An 18,307-nucleotide genomic window follows, 5' to 3' on the forward strand; every position below is an offset into this window, starting at 1 on the left:
TGATAATTATATACACACACTTTATATTTCCCATCAGACTGTTTAATATGACTATATAGTAGTATAGTAAATGAAACAATGAAATCTTTCAGGTAATGCTGATCTCTAGTTTGGCTCCTAAACCACTGATGTCTGGGTATCACTGCTTTTAACTAATACTATAGTAGGCCCTGTAGCCTCTTTTTAGGACAGCCACTAGGGGACAGTGTTACTCACTTACGCACACAAAGCCAATGCATTTCACTGCAGGCAGCCCATAGTAGGAAAAGAAAAATTCTTAGATTCTGGCTTTTAGATGGCAGGGTTTTAGAAAGGGGGATTAAAAACCAGAGGGAATGAGGGGGGGATCCTCCAGATTTACTAATTTGTTATTAAAAAATACCTTAATTGATTTGAACTGAGCAAAACAATTGCCCTGATGCCATTTACAGATTCAGATCTCTGCCTAGCTTTCTCCAGGGAGACCAATCTTGGAGTGAATTTGGAGTGAGTTCTGAAAAGAATGCTGAGCTACAGACTTTGAGTCTGTGAGTTCAGCAGGACTTAGCACTGTGCATGCACAGAAAAGACACCAAGGTCAGGGTTTTTCCAATCCTGGGCCATCTCTTGGGCATCTCCCTGGGTGCCAAACACTGTACTGAGTGACCAGGAGGTGTTATCCCCATGGCTTTATCTGAACTGTATGCTAAAACACACAGGGGTGAAAGTCTCTCCTGAAAGCCGGTACACCAGAAAAGATCTTGCGCAGTTAGTATGGTTGCAGTGGAGATGAGCAGGAGTGGGTTAATGGGAACCTCTTCTTAAAATTATTCTATACAGGTTCTTACACCATGCTCATCACCCTGGTATTGGAGTGTCTTCCAGCAGTGCATTAAGCAATGGGGCTAACGTTTGTTACTTGTGGTTCAGTCTTGCTCTTCCTCTTCCCAAGAGAAGAATTGTATGTGCAGTGTAGTGCCTTCTTTCAGTAGGGTTTTGGGGGTTATTTTTACATGTGCTCTCTGTGTGCGTTAGAGAAAGCAGGTCAAAGGGGAGGCTAATATGAGGGGGAAAGGAGTCCAGGACAGCTGGCTGTATTTTAAAGAAGCCTTATTGAGGGCACAGGAACAAACCATCCCCATGTACAGAAAGAATAGCAAATATGACAGGCGACCACCTTGGCTTAGCAGTGAAATTTTCAGTGAACTGAAACACAAAAAGGAAGCTTACAAGAAGTGGATACTTGGGCAGATGACTAGGGAGAAGTATAAAAATATTGTTCGGGCCTGCAGGGTGTAATCAGGAAGGCCAAAACACAACTGGAGTTGCAGCAAGCAAGGAATGTGAAGGGTAACAAAAAGGGTTTCTACAGGTATGTTAGCAATAAGAAAGTGGTCAGGGAAAGTGTGGAATCCTTACTGAATGGAGGAGGCAACCTAGTGACAGATGGTGTGGAAAAAGCTGAAGTACTCAATGCTTTTTTTGCCTCGGTCTTCACAGACAAGGTCAGCTCCCAAACTGCTGCACTGGGAAGGACAGTATGGGGAGGAGGTGAGCAGCCCTCAGTGGTGAAAGAACAAGTTAAGGACTATTTAGAAAAGCTAGACATACACAAATCCATGAGGCCAGATGTAAGGCATCCGAGAGTGCTGAGGGATTTGGCTGATGTGATTGCAGAGTCATTGGCCATTATGTTTGAAAACTCATGGCGATCAGGGGAGGTCAAGGACAACTGGAAAGAGGGAAATATAGTGCCCATCTTTAAAAAAGGGAAGAAGGAGAATCCGGGGAACTACAAACCGGTCAGCCTCACCTCAGTACCTGGAAAAATCAGGGAATCCATTTTGAAGCACTTGGAGGAGAGGAAGGTGATCAGGAACCTGGGGATTACAGTGAACGAGATGCTGGATATGAATCAGTGTGCCCTTGTTGCCAAGAAGGTTAATGGCATATTGGGCTGCATTAGTAGAAGCATTGCCAGCAGATGAATGGAATTAATTATTCCCCTCTATTCTGCATTGGTGAGGCCACAGCTGGAGTATTGCATCCAGTTTTGGGTCCTCCACTACAGAAAGTGGATGATTGGAGAGAGTCTAGCAGAGGGCAATGAAAATGATTAGGGTGTTGGGGCACACAACTTATGAGGAGAGGCTGAGGGAACTGGGCTTACTTAGTCCGCAGAAGAGAAGAGTGAGGGGGTATTTGATAGCAGCCTTCAACTACCTGAAGGGGGGTTCCAAAGAGGATGAAGTTAGGCTGTTCTCAGTGGTGGAAGATGACTGAACAAGGAGCAATGGTCTCAAGTTGCAGTGGGGGAGGTCTAGGTTGGATATTAGGAGAAACTATTTCACTAGGAGGGTGGTGACGCACTGGAATGGGTTACCTAGAGAAGTGGTGGAATCTCCATCTTAGAGGTGTTTACGGTCAGGCTTGACAAAGCCCTGTCTGGGATGATTTAGTTGGGAATTAGTCCTGCTCTGAGCAGGGGGTTGGACTAGATGACCTCCTGAGGTCCCTTCCAACCCTGATATTCTATGATTCTAAGTGCTCCTTGCATTTGGAGTGCAAGGTGGTGAGGTTTGTGATGGTCCATAGTTCAGTGAAACTCCACTTCCTCCCTCAGAGGCGGAGATAACCTCCAGGACCAGGTCTGGGCATTCCAAGCATGTGCTTGGGGCAGCACTTTTCAAGGGCGGCATTTTGGCCCTTTGTAGTCTTTTTTTTTTTTTTTTTTGCTTCAGTGGTGGCACTCTGGCTTTTTTTTTTTTTTTTTTTTCGCTTGGAGTGGCAAAAAACCTGGAGCTGGCCCTGATAACCTCCTAGCTCTCCATTGCTTTTGATCTTCTCCTCCTCTGGAGATGGCAAATCAATAAGGCTCATAAAAATACTTCTGCGTACCAAATATGTTTCCTTTGTGGGATTCACCTAGGGCTTATGTCATGAGAAAATCAGGATGTGCTAGAGGTGGCTGTCGATTTCTTGAGGAAGCAGGGAGTGTTTGGTTCCATTTAACAAGTATGTCAACAACACAATGAAGGAAACCAATCAGATTGAATATCTCACTCAGAGAACCCTTAAACTCTGTCTAGCTCCATGTTTCTCTCTAGCCAACCTACTGTTAGATACTCAGAGCCCACAAGGTGGACCTGTGCCATAACATCCATGACGACTCATGTTAACAAGCTTGAGGTTAAACAAGACATTGCATTCAGTAGGGACAAATCACGTTTAACAGCTGTTGTGGTAAAGCCAATGGTTCTAGTAGGGTTTAACCACAGCCAGCGGACATGATACACAACTTAAACCTGTCTCTGCAGACTTCAGGGTCATGTTTTACACAGGTTAGTTAACATGGTTCCTGAAGGTCACGTTTTACCATTGATAATATTTAGGAAGGGATTTCCAAACAGTGTTCCCAGTTGAACAACGGCCTACAGCCTGACCTAACCTCGTGGGTGACAGGAGCTGAACGCTGTGCTACAGTATCCATACATGCTACAATTTTTCAAGAAATGTCTCCTCTCACCTCAGTTTCTCTTTTGGGACAGTGGTTTGTTTAAGCAGGAAAGCAAATGAATAGATTCCCCAGTCCCACCGCCTTCCTTGTGCCACATATGACTAGAGTGCAAGTGTTTTATCACAAGCCACGTGGAGAGGGAGATTTAGGCAGGAGACCCTGGTTAAAATATCCAGAGCCCATGCGAGAAAGAGACATTAGAGGAATCCTTTTAAAAAAGTGACCTGTGACCAGAAATTGTCCAAAAAAATTAAACTGTGAGTTGTGAGATTTTTTTTTTTTAAATGGAGAACTCTAATTTCGGTGAACAGCCCTAACAGGTATTTTGACTTGTAGATCCAGAGGCTCTGAGGTCAGTCCCTGCAGGTGACCTGACCAGGTGCCTTATTACACTTGTATGTATGTGGTGTACAATGATGATGATTTTCCAGATACAGACAATGAAATGCTTCCAAACCCCATGGTACCATGTCAAGAATTCCTCTCTCATCCACCCAACAGTTTGTCTTACCCACACGGCCACCCCCTGTGTCTGGGGAAACGCACTCCCACCCGCTATTCTTCTTGCCCAGCTGCATGTTTAAGTCCCTGCCCTTGTCTGGAGCTCAATAGCTCAGCCACATATATCTTTAAAACAAAAGGAGTTCTGTGGCTGTGCTGACTTCCGGGTGTGTGACTAATAGATCACCTGGAACTGAAGCCTGGGACATTTTGTAACTCCTGTGGCAGAGAAGGCTACAGATCATTCCAGATGAATGGAGCCCTAAGTAGTTAAAGTTCCAATGAATTAATCAAGCTGTTCTCTGCTGTGTACATCATTTAAATCACCAAAGCACTCCTACTGGAATCAATCGGTGGCGTTCTATTTTCATGGCAGGGAGCCTTTGTGCAGCATCATAGAGCTTTCCCGCAGCCTCTCATCCAAACCTAGGATGCAGCTAGGAATTTTGAGTTGAGACACATACAGGTTGTCTGAGCTGCTGCTGCATTCCCTTCCCTGGAGCACTTGTAATGAGCTCCCAAAGTAGGCATCCCATTTCCACATTGTGAATGCAGCCCAGCCAGTGCAGTTAAATAGAGAAGTAATAGCATCTTAGCAAAAAGCTGGATGAAGAGCCAACCCTCCCCCACCCCCACCCCCACCAGTCTCTATATGAGATATTGCCACTAGAAAGCGGAGGTGATGCTTGTGGGCCTTTATCTGCCTACACCTCGGAGCAAGGACACAAACTATGGGCCTGATTCTTCTCTCCCTTGTAAATCAGGAGTAACCCCACCAAAGTTAACAGAATTACACCAGTGCATGCAAAAGGAAAGTCAAGCCCACCAACAGAAATAAAGGTACAATGTATGTATTTTGTATGTAATGCCTGCCTAGGAAGGAGCACTGTGGGAAGGGCTCTACGGATCACAAGCTAAATATGAGTCAACAGTGTAACACTGTTGCAAAAAAAGCAAACATCATTCTGGGATAGAGTGACCAGATGTCCCAATTTTATAGGGACAGTCTCGATTTTTGGGTCTTTTTCTTATATTGGCTCCTATTACCCACCACCCCCTGTACCTATTTTTCACACTTGCTGTCTGGTCGCTCTATTCTGGGGTGTATTAGCAGTAGTGTTGTAAGCAAGACACGAGAAGTCATTCTTCCACTCTGCTCTGCGCTGATTAAGCCTCAGCTGGAGTATTGTCTCCAGTTCTGGGTGCCACATTTCAGGAAAGATGTGGACAAATTGGAAAAAGTCCAGAGAAGAGCAACAAAAATGATTAAAGGCCTAGAAAACATGACCTATGAGCAGGGGTGAAAGTGAAATTGAAAACTTTCCAGTACAGGGGCCGGCACCAGCCCCCCTGGAAGAGGCAGGGTCTCAGGAAGAAGGGGCAGGGACTGGGGTCAGCATCCCCCAGCCAGCCCATCTGTGCTGCCTGGCCCACGCTGCCCAGGGCTCCAGTGGCGATTTAAAGGGCCCAGGGCTCCAGCCACTGCTACTGCAGCAGCAGCCGGAGCCCCAAGCCCTCTTAAATCACTAGCCCCAGGGCAGCTGCTCCCTTTGTCTCCCTCCACATTGGCATCCTGGTGGGGGCAAAAGAGGCAGTGACAATAAAGTGCTGCCGCGGCAGCGCTTTAAGCAGGGTCCTTTGCCACGGCAGCACTTTAAAGTAAGGCAGTAGGGGCCGGTACTGGGGACTACTTTTTACCGGAATGCCGTACCGGCCCCTACCACCTTACTTTCCCCCCTGCCTATGAGGGAAGATTGAAAAAATTGGGTTTGTTTAGTCTGGAGAAGGGCAGACTGAGAGGGGACAGGATAACTGTTTTCAAGTACATAAAAGGTTGTTACAAAGAGGGAGAAAAATTGTTCTCCGTAACCTCTGAGGACAGGACACGAAGCAATGGGCTTAAATTGCAGCAAGGGTGGTTTAGGTTGGACATTAGGAAAAACTTCCCAACTGTCAGAGTGGTTAAGCATAGGCACCGACTCTGTGGGTACTCCGGGGCTGGAGCACCCCCAGGGAAAAATGGCGGGTGCTGAGCACCCACCAGTAGCACCCCTATCAACACCTCTCCCTCCCCGCAGTACCTCCTGCCTGCCAGCAGGCCCCACCAATCAGTGCCTCTCCTTCCCTCCCAGTGCCCACCTCCTACTATGGATCAGCTGTTTGGTGGCATGTGGAGGCACTGTGGGGGAGGGGAGAGAAACGAGGGCAGGGAAGAGGCAGGGTCAGACATTAGGGGAATGGGTGAAATGGGGGCTGGGCCTGGGCAGAGCCAGGTGGGAAGCATCCCCCAGCAGATTAGAAACTTGGTGCCTATGTGGTTGAGCACTGGAATAAATTGTCTAGGGAGGTTGTGGAATCTCCATCATTGGGGATTTTTAAGAGGAGGTTGGGCAAACACCTGTCAGGGATGGTCTAGATAATACTTAGTTCTGCCTTGAGTGCAGGGGACTGGACTAGATGACCTCTCGAGGTCCCTTCCAGTTCTATGATAACGTTGGCCCTGCCCAAGGGATGAGATGGTTCATCTATTTCATCCATCCTGGGCTTCTGGTTTTCCCCTTCTTCCTAGCCCTGCCCCTTTCCATCCCTTTTCTAGCTTAAGCTGGAGCTGCTACCTGAGGGGAAAGCAACAAAGAGTCCTGTGGCACCTTATAGACTAACAGACGTTTTGGAGCATGATGCATCCAATGAAGTGGGTATTCACCCACGAAAGCTCATGCTCCAAAACGTCTGTTAGTCTATAAGGTGCCACAGGACTCTTTGTTGCTTTTACAGATCCAGACTAACACGGCTACCCCTCTGATACTTGATACCTGAGGGGAAGTGCTCATTAATATGGATGAGGATTTGTCTCTTCCCCAGGAGGAATATCATTGTCCCAATACTGTCTCTTCAAGCCTTTGGGAACTGGAAATGTGCAAGCTGTACCCAACAGCAGATCTTCCCCGCTATGTTTAATAGACAAGCAACAAGCTTCATGTTAATATTGACCTTCTCCTAATAATTTCAAATTATGAGTCAATAAAGTGTCCCTTAAAGTAGCCAGTTGGCACTTAGATACCTGGAGGAGAGGCACTTCAGAATCCCCTAAGAAAGAGGTTTCACAGTTTGACCTGCTTGGCAGGAGAAGACACCTTTCAAGAAGTCAGCTAAGTGAACCTGCAATGGAAATCATACAAGGCACATCTATATGCACGATCCAAAGGTGTTCTTCAAGGTGACACAAGCTTCACTAGAAAGAGGTTTTAAATCTTTAATAGAAAAGTGCCCTTTGTCCCCTAATACAGGTACTGTAAAAGGCTTTAAATAATAGCTGCTCATGTGGCCCTGAAAGAGGTCACTGTGTGGCTGAACTCGATAAATCTGGGCATTTGCTGAATTGACTTTGCCAAGAAGCATGCTACAGCTGAAAAATGAGAGCTGCAGGGGCAAGGTATATGGGGCTTGCAGAAGCAGCCACCATGCTGTTCTGCTGAGTGCTTTGTTCCTCATTAAGAGGCTGATCTGTAGCCTGTTGAAGTCAAGGGAAAGCTTTCAGCTGACTTTGAGAGGCACTTGGATCAGGCCCAAAGCCACTCAAAGGGGCCTGATTAAAAAAAATTATAATAATATATGGGAGAGAAGGAAAAAGTGGTTTGAGTTATGTAAGAGCAGAGAAACTCTTGCTCAAAGCTCAAACCAAAGCTGATTCCCATGTGCCACTAGCTTTTACTGGTTTTGTCTGATGCTGGTGAGTGGTTTTTGGCTCTTGCATGTGTCTCAGGCGCAAAGGGCTTGTGTACAGGGGAGATTTTTCCAGTTATACCAGTATAGTGCAATGCTCTAGTTGTACCGTGTAACAGGGCAAGACCCATCCCTGCAGCAGCTCCTGTCGATCAACCTGGGAATTAGCTCTTCAACCCAGGAGCTCCCTCTTCAGGCCAATGTCTCATTTTGCCACTGCCCCCCCATGTCCCTCCCAGACCCCAGTGCCCCTTCTGCCAGAGTTCTGCCCCCTGCAGTACCCAGGGAACTCCCAACTCCCAAGCCCCACCTTGCCTCAGTAGCTACTGACCGTCACCATCTAGCCCCCTTTCACTGGGGCTGACTACAGTCTGTATGACCCAACCCTCACAGGCAAGGGGGGTTTGGACCAGTTGCCTCTGCCTGCCCTGGGCTGCACTCTTGCACCCTAGTACCTTTCTGGCCTTTGACAAGGCCACAGCCTGGGGCTTTCCCATGTGGGAGCTCCCTTGCCCTCTTCTCGAGCCCTGCTCCCCTTAGGCACTCTGTTCAGCTTCCTAGCAGCCAGGCCCTTCTCCCTCTAGAGACAGAGAGAGACTGCCTACTCCTGGCCCACTGCCCTCTTACATGGGCCAGCTGGGCCCTGATTGGGGCATGGCCACAGCTGAGGCTGCTACTCCATTCAGCCTTCCCCAGCCACAGCCCTCCCCAGGGCTGCTTTTAACCCCTCCGGGTACACATAATGGTACAACCCTGTGTGGACACACTTATCCCAGAATAAAAGTGGGGGTTTTATTTGTTTGTTTTAGCTTAAACTGCTTCCAAAGCGACATAAGCTAAACTGGTAAAAAATCCTCTTGTACCAGAATAAAAGCACCCACACGGGGAGTTATACTGGTATAGCTAGGGTGTCTTAATTCACACCTGCATTATACCAGTATAACTGCCTATGTAGACAAGCCCTAAGAGTCTGCCAATGTATTGTTCCCTTCTGAAATTCTGATAGCTCCAGATCCATCGTAGGAAAGCTGGTAGGCATCTGCTCCAGGATAACCCATATCAGTTTTCTCTATCCTGTGCTTTATAAGGACACTTTGTTACAAAGCCAGGAAAGAATATCTTGGCCGTAGCCAAATAGCGAAACCCTAGCTGTGTTTCACTACTACATTATATTGAAAGAAACCCAGACCATGAATACTCCCAGGTTCTGGCCACAAAGTTTAAGGCAGCCATTTGAACCATTGTGGCACAAGCAGGGTACAAATTTTCTCCACTGTGGTGGAGAAGTTGATCAACCCCACTAGTGAAACTGCGTTAATCCAATGAAGTTACAAACTCTGCCAATGGGGCTCTCCCACATCAACCACTCTGATAGCTCAGCTGTGGCTTAGAGCTGCAGGCCTGTGTGTCTGGAACGGTGGCATCCAACCTTTTCAGCCTGAGGGTCAAACATCTTCCAGCAAGTTCTGGGGGCTGCAATCAGTATGTTGGGGCAGATCCTCTGCTTGCTCTGCTCCCTTTAGAGCACTCCAGTGGCAGAAGCCACCCACAGGGCAATGAAAATGATCAGGGGGCTGAGACACATGACTTATGAGGAGAGGCTGAGGGAACTGGGCTTATTTAGTCTGCAGAAGAGAAGAGTGAGTGGGGATTTGATAGCAGCCTTCAACAACCTGAAGGGGGGTTCCAAAGAGGATGGAGTTAAGCTGTTCTCACTGGTGGCAGATGACAGAACAAGGAGCAATGGTCTCAAGTTGCAGTGGAGGAGGTCTAGATTGGATATTAGGAAATACTATTTCACTAGGAGGATGGTGAAGCACTGGAATGGGTTACCTAGGGAGGTGGTGGAATCTCCATTCTTAGAGGTTTTTAAGGCTCATCTTGACAAAGCCCTGTCTGGGATGATTTAGTTGGTGTTGATCCTGCTTTGAGCAGGGGGTTGGACTAGATGACCTCCTGAGGTCTCTTCCAACCTTAATCTTCTATGAACCTATGATTCTATATCTCACTTCTGGGGACTCCCTCAGCCTGGAAGTCTCACAGAATTGGCACAGCTGGCTCCTAAGCCGCCTTTCCTGCAACCTCTGGCACAGGGGGCTTGTAAGGAGGGTCACAGAGAGGGAGTGGCTGGAGAGAGTTGTGCCCCGGCTACCTTATGGACCTTATGGGAGTATAGCCATCTGGTGCAAGTTAGAATTCCTCCACTGCTGGGCTGCTCTCGGTGGCTGTATGAGGGAGGGACACCATCCTTTATTAGCTGCTCAAGCGGAGCCAGTCAATCTCCTGTCTCCTTGGGGCTGTTACAGCCTGGCAGGGCAGCAGGCAATGGAGTAGCCAGAGCCACTACTCTCCTCCCTCCCTTGTGATGCAGCAGTTGCTAGTACGGGAAACAGATGCTGCAGGACAGGTACAGCAGCTGCTCAGACTAGCACTTCCGGGCTCACAGCAGAGCCCCTACTGGGGCGGCCGGGGAAGCAGTGGGTGCTCGGGAAGGTGGTGCCCTCTGCTATCTGCCCCCTTGTAGTGATGAGGCTGATTCAAACACTTCCATTTCAACGTCATAGAGTGTGGCTCGGGAAACATATTTTCAATTCCAAACCAAACACATGTTTTCTGCTTAATGCACAGTCACCCTGGAGTGGAGCGTCCTGGGAGCCACTGGTCTAGGCTGTGGTTTGGTTGAAGGATCCTCACAAAGGGGAGAATCGCATGGGAGACAGCTAGCCAAAGCCACTAATATGGATCCTGCTCCAACAATAAAGCTGGGGACCCCCATGCTGCTGCTATGCCCAGCCTTTCATAGGCACTTACCTACCTCCATTATCATACTAACTGAGCACCTCAAAATCTCTTTAAAGCGAATTTATCTCCACAGCAGCCCTCTGAGGAAGGCAGGAAGAACTACCAAGTTATAGATGGAGAAAGGAGGCAGAGACTAAGTGACTTGCCCAAGGTCACCCAGAAACATCCATGGCAGAGAAGGGCTTGACCCCCAGCTTGTCTGATTCCCAGGCTAGTAGCCATTGGGCCAGCCTCCCTCTCTACTCAGTACTCCTTTTCAGTCTCACTGAGGAACTATCCTGTAAAACTCTGACGCATGTCCTGGTGTCAGTGCTGAATGCTGTGCAAGAAAAGCAATGCCACCATTCCACAGCCTGTCTGTTGTTCTTCTCTGAGGAGACTGTGTGCACGCCAGCAACAAGAACTGATGCACAACTAAGAAGAAATGAAGACGATCCCATACGCAACCTGCATTTCTCCACCACTGGAGGCACTGAGGAGAAAAGCATCTGATAATGACTCCCAGTCAGAGGCTGACTCCTGCTCAAAGCGCTCAGCCAGCTGTGGCAACAGAGAATTATGAGTGCTGAAGGACAGCTTTTACCCTTCCCCCTCCTCAAAACAATCTGGTTAGCTAGAGCCAGTACAAAATCAGACATCTGTGTAACAGATAGACACGGCTCCCTGTCTGTCTCTGTTGGGCAACCTGCAGTACATGCTACAGCCAAGCTACATTATATTGTGGCAAAGAAAGACAAGGGATCTATTAGACAGAAAAAGCTCACAGTGTAATTAGGAATCAAACATGGTTTTCTTCTTTTTTGTGTTGCCCTAATATTTCTTCCTTGCTTTACAATCCTTTGTCCTTTTTAATTAGGCTGATACGGGGCTGACTAGTCTGGCAAATATAAGGAGCTATTTTTGTTTTTTTTTTAAAGGAAGCTTCTTCCAGTGTTTTTTTTTTTTTTTAAGCCCCTAGCCTTCAGTTTTTTCCAGCTGAGCACTGGTTTCTGACCCATTTTGTGTGCGAAAAGTGATATTTTCAAGTGGATAGTAGTTTTGATCTGAGGCAGGGCTGCCCAGAGGCAGGGGCAAGTGGGGCAATTTGCACCGAGCCCTACAGAGGCCCCCACAAGAGTTTTTCGGGGGCCCTGGAGCAGGGTCCTTCACTCACTTCAGGGGCCCCAGAAAACTCTCGCGGGGCCCGGGCCCCCGGAGCTTCTTCTGCTCCGGGTCTTTGGTGGCGGGGGGTCCTTTCGCTCAGGGCGGAAGGAACCCCTGCCGCCAAATTACCGACGAAGGGGGACCCGCTGCTGAAGTGCCAGGTCTTCGGCGGTAATTCAGCGGAGGGGGGGGCGCCGCAGGTCTTCGGAGCATTTCGGCGGCAGGTCCCAAAGCGGAAGGACCCCCCGCAGCCGAATTACCACCGAAGCAGGGGCCCCCCGCCGCCGAAGACCCCAGGCCCCCTGAATCCTCTGGGCGGCCCTGATCTGAGGCAAGGTCTTTCTAGGTGTGGTTGAGCAACCACTGGTGATTTCTCAGGCCAAAAGGCATAGTCTACAGAAACCTTGCAATGATAGACTGGAAAACTGTGAAATGATAGACTGGGGTGGTGACAGGGAAGATGGGCTATGAGAGAATGTCCCCCTTAAGTGTTCCATGCAGAAAGGGGTAGGGGAGGAATGGAGAACCACTAAGCTAAAATAAAACTTCCCCATATCTGCCAGTAAATGCAACTGCTTGTGACAAAATTTCATCCTGTGAGGAAAAGTTTACACATGCACTATGTGGTAATTTTTAATGTTTTACAGATAAATGTCAGCATTATAGCAGCCAAAAGTGCTCCTAGCAGTAAAATGACCTTTTTCTGTCTCCAGAAACAGCCATTTTTATCTGTATAAATATTCACAGGAAGGATGACTCAGAAATGAAAACAGGATACATAACTCATCAACATTGTGCCACCAATTCAAATCCAGCTGTGTTCACCTGTTGCTATCTTACAATTCTTTGATTTGTGAGAAATGAGTTGGTGGTGCCAGTGTTGTCTTGGAGTCACCAGATGATGCGATTACAAAAAAATCTTTCAAGTTCAGTTTATCTGAGTGTGTAGGCAGTTAGATCTCTGAGAAATGCTCTGTTGTGGTGCATGTGTTTTTAGAAGTTGTTGCATTTGTCTGTGGAGCAGTTTTCTGTAGAGCGAGGTGAATACCTTCAAAAATATTCGTGTTCCATGACTATGGAACTCAAATAATAAACTGAATTTGCTTTCTGTTTGCCTAATGCAGCCTCAGATTGTATTTGCTTTTTTCATGGCTGCCTCACATTGGTGGCTCATAGTCATCCTGTGACTGACCTCTACACTCCGGTCTCTCTCCTCCTCTGTCATGTCCAACTGATGAGCTCCCAGCTTGCAATAGAAATTCTTATTATTAGATTCTAAATGCTTGACCTTGCATTTTGTACTCTTGAATTTCATCCCATTCCTGTCACTCCATTATTCAAGGTCACCCAGATCTTCCCGCAGAACATTCTGATCTTCCTCTGTATTGACGATGCCTCCCAACTTAGTATCATTAGCAAATTTCATTAACACACTCCTATTTTTTTTTACCAAGGTCATTAATAAAAATATTGAATAAGGTTGGTCCCAAGACTGATCCTTGAGGAACTCCATTAGTCACCTCCCTCCAGTCTGATAATTCACCTTTCATCACTTCCCTTTGTCTTCTCCTCTTTAACCAATTCCTTATCCTTATATTTTACTGATCCCCCATCTTCCCTACTTTAACCAATAATTTCCCATGTGGCACAGTGTCAAATGCTTTCCCGAAGTCCAGTATATTAGATCTATTGCATTTCCCTTACCTAAAAAATCACTTATTTTCTCAAAGAAGGAAATCAGGTTAACTATTTTTTCCTTCACAATTTGTTCTAAAATCTTGCATACTACTGAGGTCAGACTAACAGGTCTGCAATTGTCCAGATCACTTTTATTTCCCTTTCTTAAACATAGGGATGACATTAGCTATTCTCCAGTCATACGGTACTACCTCTGGCTGGATAGACTTACTGAAAATCCTCGTCACCTTCACTGACAAACTGCAGAAAAGCAAAGGGCTGATCCAACTCTTATTGAAGTCAGTGGAAAGACACCCATTGGCTTCAGTGGGCATCGACTCAGGCCCTAAATGGTTATGGACATTCTACCACCCTTAGGGCCCCAGAAGTGTTCTCTCCAGAACAGGGCTCTTACACTGATGGAGCAGGCAAGGGAGCTTTCGCTGCCCATGCCGTGCTTGTTCTGTACCTGTCACCTAGATGAATGAAGGGCTGCAACCTATAGGGCTTTCAGTCCAGCATCTTACTGCAGCGTTTTCAAGTGAAAATTATAATATTCCATGGTGGGCTTTCAGGGGGGAGGGGTGCAGGAGGGAGAATTGTTTTCCCACGCAGCTGTGCGCACCCCTGACAGATTTAGGTCAAGCTCTTCATGCTGCAAGAAGCGACAGTTGAATGTTGTGGCCAAACAACTTCCCTATTTCCAGCCAGACCGCTTTTAAACCAAAATAAAACTGAAAACCCCAGCCAGAGCTGATGCTGTTTGCTGGGCAGCAATTCCAGTGCTATCTCTTCAGCCCCTCCCTTGTGAGTCTTGCTTAAAATAGCAAACAGACCACAACTATAGCAATAGCCCAAACAGCAGTTATTCAAAGCAGTCTCTTCTGTTTTGATATAACCCCTTCCTCTCTGACCTTTAGCAACAGCCGGGGGGAGGGTGGGTGTTGGTGAGACTGGAAATACTCAGTTTCAAGAGACATTACAGCCAGTTCTATTTGAGTAACAAACATATTGCCCAGAATGATAGATTTCACTCTTCAATGTCATGCATTCATCATGTTGTTTTGTTTTTTAAGCCAGAAGTTTCCATTACAATCATCTAATCTGACTTCCTGCATAACACAGGGAATCTCTTGTCCTGTAAGGTGACTTCCATTGGGTACCACTAAGTCCCTGTTTAACAAGATCCAGCCAGGAAGAATTACAGAGTCCCTGGGTTGTAAAGTCATTGAAGTTTGACAGCACTGGGGCATGCCCTTTGTTTCTACTACTTATTAAATCACTGCCCCTTCATCCTTCCAAGGTACTGCAGCACTTTATTAAGTGAAAATCACATGGACAGGCCCTTAGAACTGAAGGCGTATGATGATGTCCTGGGCACATTGAAGTCAAAAGGGAATTTTTCCATTAACTTCAGTTGGGCTAGGATTTCACCTTCCATCTGCTTTCCATGGATGTTGATGAGCCAATGGCTTCTCTCATCAGAGTGGAGATCTGCCCTGGTGTTCTTGTCCTGCTGTTGCTTCCTTACTATCCAAAAAATACCAATTGTCCCTAATTAGGAGGGAAATGAGGTGCCCTTGTTTTTTCTCTCAGAATGTCCACTTAGATTTAGAACATTAGGAGATGCTCCCTATTGTTGGCCAGGATGCTGCTCACCTCCTACTCCCCACCTCAGAGCTGGCTCCATTTTAGTGGCACTGTATGTAAACCAGTTGCATAGTGCTGGGATTCTTCAGGATGGAAGGTGCTCTTCATGTGTAAAATACTGTGTATTTATATTCTGGTAGCATGTAGAGTCTCAACAGAGATCAGGGCTCCAACGCACAGGAAGAGACAGTCCTGCCCCCGAAAGCTTACTATCTAAATGGACAAGATAGACAAAAGATGGGAAGGGAAGTTGATGTGAAGTGACTTGCCTAAGGACATGGAGCAGCTGAGTGGTAGGACTAGAATCCAGGTCCCTTGAGTGCAGACCCCAGGCCCTATCTAGTAGACTAAGCTGCTGTTCCACTTATGTTTACACTACTCAGGTAGTATGTCTGTTAAAGCAGTTGATTTAGGACATGACGACTTTGGGCTTTAACTGAAAGTGGTGCTAGCGGGTCCTTTCATTTAGCCCTAGGGTGACCAGATGTCCTGTTTTTATAGGGACAGTCCAGATTTTTGGGTCTTTTTCTTATATAGGCTCCTATTACCCCCAAGCCCCTGTCCTGATTTTTCACACTTGCTATCTGGTCACCCTATTTAGCCCCTTGGCTTCAGGTGAACATGGGCTGAAGGCAAGTCTGGATAGGAGGCACCTGCTGAGCTGCTGAGTGTTCTAGGTATGTCCCAATGTTCCGTTGACCTCACTAGATTGTGCTGGCAGAGCAGGTGCAGGGGAAGCCCAGTTGAAGGATTACACTTGCTTTGCAGCCCTCTGCCCAGAGTGCTTGTCTATCATCTAATCGCCCTTCCACTGGCAAGGTTGTTTTGGTGGAAAGGCTCTAATACAATGTGCGGCTGAGCCGGGACAGGGAAAAAAAGAAAATGAAATTACTTTTTAGGGTCCCCACAATGACTATCTGTCAAGCAGCACACAGACAACCACAGACCTTATCAGGCTGCTCCGCTGCCACTGAGCAGTGTCCCCTATCAGCAACATACAGACAAAAGTTGTGCAGCTTTGTGACACCTATATTTTAGTAAATAATCTCCAGATCTCTTCACAGGAAAGGCCCTTCATTCTATACTTCCTAATAAAATAAACTGCTGCAAGGTTATGGCTGTCTCACAGGGCTGCTAGAAACAGGGGAATGAAGAAAGGAACCCTGAGGACTAACAGCTGCTCCAGCAGTTCACGTGGTGCTGCCAGACAAATGGATTCCAATATGGCTTCCTCCCTCCTCCCTTTTGCAGGTAGCGTTGAGGTTTGCAACCCATCCCAAAATGCACCAAATAGTCTCAGATCTCTGCCATGTCCTACAGGGCTGGCTTGCAGGATGATCCCATTTTGCACTTATAGACTACATCCTTCCATCGCAAAGGGCCTTATCAAATGCATTCATGCATGGGCCTGGAGTGGACGGTGAAAGCGAGGTAGGCAGCTAGACCAAAGCATGCTGTGCATCAAGGCGTGTGCGTGTTGGGGGCACCTAGGTTAAAATCTGTTATGAAAAATGCTATGGAATCCTTAATATCCACCCTGAGCTGATGGATGTTGGATTTTTAGGGTCTCAGCTAAAAGACTTCTGTCCAGTAAATTGCACAGAATTCCACCTGGCTACCTAATAAGGATAGCAAGCCATGGTGACCCTGCCATGATGCAAACCTGCAGGAATCAAACATGATACTTAGATGCCTAAACTCTTCCCTCCTGAAGCCTGTGGGACTGGAGGTGGCACTGTAGCACCCTAAAGATAAAGGAGACCATGTGGTCCAATGGCCTGAGTCTAGGAATCAGAAAGTTCTAGCCCTGCTATCTCCCTTCTTTCCTCTGTGGCCTTGGGAAAGTCACAGGCATCAGCCAAGTTTTCAAAAGCAGACACTGATTTTTGAGTGCCTCAATTTTTGGATATCACCTTGAGACACCTTGGGGCTGACATACAGAAGATCTGTGCCCACTTCTGAAATTGCTGACCCGCCTCTATTTTCTCATCCATAAAATGCAGATAAATACCACCTGTCGGGTGGGTGAGCAGGAGCAGATTGAGGGCAGATCCTTGGCTCTCTGCTTGGTGGTTGAGCGAGGATTTTAAAAGCCAACAGTCTTTGATCTGAGAAGGGGCTGGGGCTGGTCTGGGAGCTCTGCACAGTTTCTGGCTCCTGCTTGCCTATCCTGCCACTTGCCCTGTGTGAATTCTATTATTTATTTGCATTTCCATAGTGCCTAGGAGCCCCACGTCATGGACCAGACCCCACTATGCTAGGTGCTGCACAAACACAAAACAAAAGGACAGTGCCTGCCCCAAAGAGATCCCAATCTATAAGGTAAGAGATAACAGAGGGACAGATGGATGGGTGACAGCAATGAGACAATATCGGGCAGCATGATGGGCATGATCTCAGCACACCGGCAGCTGACATGTTCAGTGTTTTAAGGCCTCGGGGCAAAGGAGAGTTTTTAAGGAGAGATTTGAAGGAAGATAATGAGGTAGTTTTGTGGGAGCTCCTCCCAAGCATGTTATCCTGCTCTGCATTATCTGGCACACGATGGAGTGTCCCATAACAGAGTGGTTGGTAGCATCCTGACCAGGAGGAGGTAGCAGATGGTCAGGGTGTACTGTGTGTCTGGCGCTGAGACAGCTGAGGGCGGGCCAGATTCAGATGGGATGGTGGAACGTAGGCGTGGTGGTAAATCAGGAGAGACTGTTTGTGTGGGCACCTTGAGGGTAGAAAGTCACCAAAATTTGGAGGAATCCAGGTTGTAGGTTAGCAGTAAACCACCTCTTCGTTGTGGAAATTAGAGTTTTATAAAGTACTTTGGTATCCTCACATGAAAGGTGTGGTCTTGTTCTGATCATAAGCTTGCATGATTCAGAAAAGACCTATGCCAATTTGGGATGGGCAGCAACTGCCTTTAGCAGAGGTACGACATTGATGTCATACCAATTGGCATTGCACAGTAATGCCTTGGGGCCTTATACAGTGTCCATTGAAGTCACTGGAAAGCCCCCTCTCCCCTGCTTGATTTCAGTGGGCTTTAGATCAGGTCCATAGACATCCTGTGGGCACTCTGGATATTTCAATGTTGCTGAGTTGAAGGAGGCATGCGGGATAAATTGGCAGCTGTCAGTGGACTTAGCTATTCCACAAGCATCTTTGCACCAGCAGGATATAAATGAAAATGGTAGGGTGCACACTAAATCTGTAAATTCAGGGTACAGATCAAGGCTTCGGGAAGCAAAGCTGGATGTGAACTGGTGCAGTCAGGATAAACTAGAAATATACACAAGTCACTGATCTAAGCTTGACCCCTGTAGC

The sequence above is a fragment of the Chelonoidis abingdonii genome, chromosome 2 (assembly GCF_003597395.2).
Source record: "Chelonoidis abingdonii isolate Lonesome George chromosome 2, CheloAbing_2.0, whole genome shotgun sequence".
In the NCBI taxonomy this organism is placed as follows: Eukaryota; Metazoa; Chordata; order Testudines; family Testudinidae; genus Chelonoidis; species Chelonoidis abingdonii.